The 4,581-nt window shown below is 37.6% G+C and overlaps 1 long non-coding RNA gene across 1 annotated transcript; it reads left to right on the plus strand.

The window, feature by feature from the left end:
* Nucleotides 1-1,284: 1,284 nt before the first annotated feature.
* Nucleotides 1,285-2,724, plus strand: LOC100185302. Its single transcript, XR_182269.3, has 3 exons — nucleotides 1,285-1,477; nucleotides 2,122-2,165; nucleotides 2,643-2,724. It is a non-coding gene; the product is annotated as an uncharacterized LOC100185302 (long non-coding RNA).
* Nucleotides 2,725-4,581: the final 1,857 nt, after the last annotated feature.

A 4,581-nucleotide genomic window follows, 5' to 3' on the forward strand; every position in this document is an offset into this window, starting at 1 on the left:
TAATAGTAACGTCCAGTTTCGTTTTAGAATTTTCTCATCAAAAGTAATACGAACTACTACTGTGTCGCGGCACCGGTTTTTCAAAATAATACTATACACAGCTTAGAGATAGAGATTTAACGCATAAAATACATTCTACAGTAGGGTTGGGAAAAATGGGACACCGTTTCATTCTATTTTCTCATCCCATTTAGTAGTAACCAAAGAACATTTAACGAATTATAAAACCGTATTCTCACGACTCCCATAGACCGTTGTTAATTGTTTAAACACGATCAGGATATTTGGATATTATGTGCTAAAAAGGTGTCCCATCTTATCCAACAGTATACTACATAATTGGAATCTATCAAAACTGGGAAAATCTAGCCAACACATTGAGAGACAGGACAATTACCATCCAAGTAGTTTAGAAAATATAAAAAACAGAACCTAAATTGGTTACGTAATCTGCTATGTAATATCAATTACTGCGAACTGCTGTGGATCCTATAAAATATTTAAATAACTTATACGTTTTGCATGTTTATATTCTAGCTTGAAATGAATTGCAGTGTTACTGCTTTGTGTAATATATGAAAACATTTCTAAAGCATAATTTAAATTAGGCGGCGTTTGTACCCATTTACATAACTTAACAATTTCTAAATGCATATCATTTTAACGAGGAATTGTTTTGAAAATTCTCGCTGCTACCATTGTGGGCGTATTGATTTGACCCAGTGGTCACTAATGGGTTGTCTAGTTTGTCATGTAGTAGGGTGGGGGGAGATGGGACACCGTTTCGTTCTATTTCTCGTCCCATTTGCTAGGAAACAAAGAACATACCAAGAAATATGATAAACTATCCTCACGACTTCCATAGACCGTTGTTAATTGTTTAAAACACGATCAAGATATCTGGATATTAAATGTAAAAGGTGTCCTATCTTACCCCGCAGTACTATATACTATATTTTACTTAGAATATTAGGCCAATTCTTGCGTAACCCTATAGTTCTTATGGCGTACCATTCTGCAGGAACCGCACCTACGTAGATGTATATCATTCCCGCTATTTTCTGTATTAAAAAATCAGGCGATTTCGTATTACGTAATTTTTCTTGAAAATATGAAGCATTTGTTTAAAAAAACTTTTGCACAAGTTTCAATAAGAAAGAAAAATTGCGTCACCGCTTAAAAAGCTCGACTCTGCTTTTAAATATTCTAATTTTCCCACAAGCCATAAACAGTAGGAGTTCTCGGCGCGAATTATACCTAGAAATCGCGGGCGTTGAGATTATAAAAGCGACCACAGCGGCAACATCATCAACTCATTCTGGACAAATCTCAACGAAATGGATCGAAAAATAGCCTTCGCTTTTCTGTTCGTGATTCTTCAAGTTACTACAGTTTCGGCCGGTTGGGGTAGCCTGCTTCGTGTGGAGACCAAAGCAATTCTAGGTACACTGGCTTTACGCCGACGTACTTGGAACGAGTGAGTCTTATAAGCGTTAAAGGATAAATTTAACTCCTTATAGTAGGGTGGGAGAAGATGGGGCACATTTTCTTTCTATTTGCTCGTTCCATTTTGGTTGTAAACAAAAGAAAATTTAAAGAATATAAAACCGTATTCTCACGACTCCCATAGACCGTTGTTAATTGTTTAAAACACGATCAGGAAATTTGGATATTATGTGCTAAAGGTGTCCCGTCTTTCCCCACTCCACTATATGCGTTAAAGAATAAATGTAACTTATTATAGAACATTGTCGGTATAACAAAGGTGTTTTATTTCATACACCTCGGGCCAGCTTGTGAGTTACCACGTATGTAAGTATACGTTGTGCTTTAGGTTTTAGATTTCTATCTAATTTAGCGATTGCCATTAAGAGTTATACCATTAGACAGAAACGCCATAATTGGTTTCAGCGTTGAGCCTCAAACCTGTACCACTTATGGGCCAGATACGACGAACTAACCGCTGGGCCTCGGTGCCGGTCTGTGTTAATAGCTGCTGTGCCTAATACGTTTTTTTTTTCTTGACATATAGCGGTACCAGAAAAGCATATTTAATACATAAAAACTTATATTATATTAAACTTATATCACGACGATGTGTAATAAAGTTTTTCTCTACAGGAACAAGGCATCCCAGCAAATAACTCCTGAGATGGAAGAAAAATGTAAGTAGTAGCATACGTGGTGTAACTCATAAACTAACACGAAGTGTATGAAACAGAACATCCGTGTTATAACGACTGCCGTTATCCGGCCACGCGAGGATAACCCAAAATATATTCATTCATTTATTGTTAAATCCGCGCCGTGGCAAAGTGGTTAGTGCGCCTGTTAGGGGTAAAGGGTTCAAGGCTCGTCGCTGCTACCGTTGTGGGCTTATGTGTCCTTGGGCAAGACACTTAACGGCAATTGCTCCAACCCAGTGGTCACTAATGGGTTGTATAAACTGACAGCCATACATAAAATACAAATCACCCACAAAGTAGAATACATGGTAACTCGTAAGCTGGCACGAGGTGTATGAAACAGAACACCCGTGTTATAACGACTGTCGTTTTCCGGCCACGTGAGGAGAAAGCAAGTTAAATTCATTCGTTTATTGTTTATCATGACGTGATTTTAAACAACTATTATATGTGCAGTAGACGCTGAAATGGAAAAATTAATGCAGCAACTGGCAGAGGACCAACAATAGCATGGATTGAATAAGAAATACCATTTAGTGAGGCACGTTTGAAACTTTTTGCTTTGATCGTACTTAACTCGTAAGCGGGCACGAGGTGTATGAAATAGAACACCCGTGTTATAACGACTGTCGTTTTCCGGCCACGCGAGGATATAATACGTTACATTCATTCATTCATTCATCGTAAAATTTTTATTTTAATGTTGTGTTGATGCAGGTGAAAACTTCATTGATCAAAAATGTCTCTTGACTTAATAAAAACAAACAAAAAAACTTATTCTCGTTGTTTTGTTGTGACCATTGTTAGGTAAAAATAAATCAATGAATGAGTATAGTAGGGTGAGGAAAGATGGGACATCTTTAGCTCATAATACGCAAACATCCGGATCGTGTTTTAAAAAATTAACAACGGTCTATTGGAGTCGCAAGGATACGGTTTTATAATTCTTTGAATGTTTTTTTTGTTTACTACAAAAGGGAACGAGAAAATGGAATGAAAAAGTGTCCCATATTTCCCCACCCTAATATATAGGTATTTATCTTTGCATGGCGTTGCCACAACAGTTGTATAACACGGGCGTTATATTTTATATACATAACATGGCCGCTTACAAGTAATCACATTTGTAACTTTATATTTACTCTTTTATACAAACATTACCGCAACTTTACTTTCGACACTATTTCATCTGATGTTTTTACGATTCCATTTTGTACGAAATTGGACAGCCATTGCTTAACACGTTGTTTTGACTGTTTGGTTATTCACGCCGCGTAAAAGTTGTACTGTCTGTTAGTTTCGTTTTGTTTGTGTTTCTTTGCACTACTTGTGTTTTTGTGTTTCTTTATCACTATTAGTAGACCGGGTATTTTGCGCTTCTTATCACTGTTATTCACGCACGACTTGTTTCCCGCACTTGTTTTAACGTTTTTCTTCTTTATTGCCGTTAGTCTAATTGCTGCGTTTCATGTGTCGCTCATTGCGGTTTTCCTCCTTCCAGTTTTGAGTCTATCGGGCAGTTCTTGTTATACCGCGTTAGCTAAAGGTTGTATAGATTGTGAACGTACTGTTTTATCATTGAGTGAAAGCCGCATCTAGTTGATGTTTATGCAGTGTAACATTTTAGTGTATGTTTTAATGTCATTTCATTTTATGCAGTTTTTATTAAATCAGATTTTTTTATAGTTTGAGTCATATTCAGTGTAGTTTTTAATAGACTACAGCAGTCAAGCCCCGCGATTGGCCGTTAAAGCAGCGTCCCGGACCAAACCACCGTTATAAAACGTAACAGTTTCGATGAACTATCTGTAATGATCTATATATTCGTTCTACTGTTAAAATTATTTTTAGCCCGTTTTGTTAACCACAGCCAGTTTTATTTTATTTCAATGCCGAGATACAGCGCGCGTGGTGATTACCATCGGCGCATTCTTTCGTTTATTTTCGTCTTAAATTCCTGTGTTTTTCGTTGATTGATTGATTGGTTGTTTTATTGCGTAAGGGCCGTTTCGTTTGCCACTTCTTTTGAGTCAGAATAAAGGAGTCGTTGGTTGGATCGCTAAGTGAACGGACTTGTTTTTTGTGGATAAAGAAGCTAAACGCTACACTTCTTTTTGGCGTCCCTGGGTGGGCATCTGTATGACGAATATGGAAGAAGAATTTGCTGAGAAGTTTGGCCAATTGCAAGAACATTTTGATGAAAGGATTTCCAGAGTGTATCGAGGTTTGTCCGATCGTTTGGACCGTATGTCAATGACCGCACAGCAAGCCACAATCAAACCTGATCAATCAAATCTGGAGGTCGAACACGACACAAAGGTATGTGATTTACCCGTACGTCACGAACTCGTTAAGTTAAAGCAGACCTTTAACGGTGCCGACTGGTGGGGCTTTA

Source organism: Ciona intestinalis, unplaced genomic scaffold (assembly GCF_000224145.3).
Source record: "Ciona intestinalis unplaced genomic scaffold, KH HT001184.1, whole genome shotgun sequence".
In the NCBI taxonomy this organism is placed as follows: domain Eukaryota; kingdom Metazoa; phylum Chordata; class Ascidiacea; order Phlebobranchia; family Cionidae; genus Ciona; species Ciona intestinalis.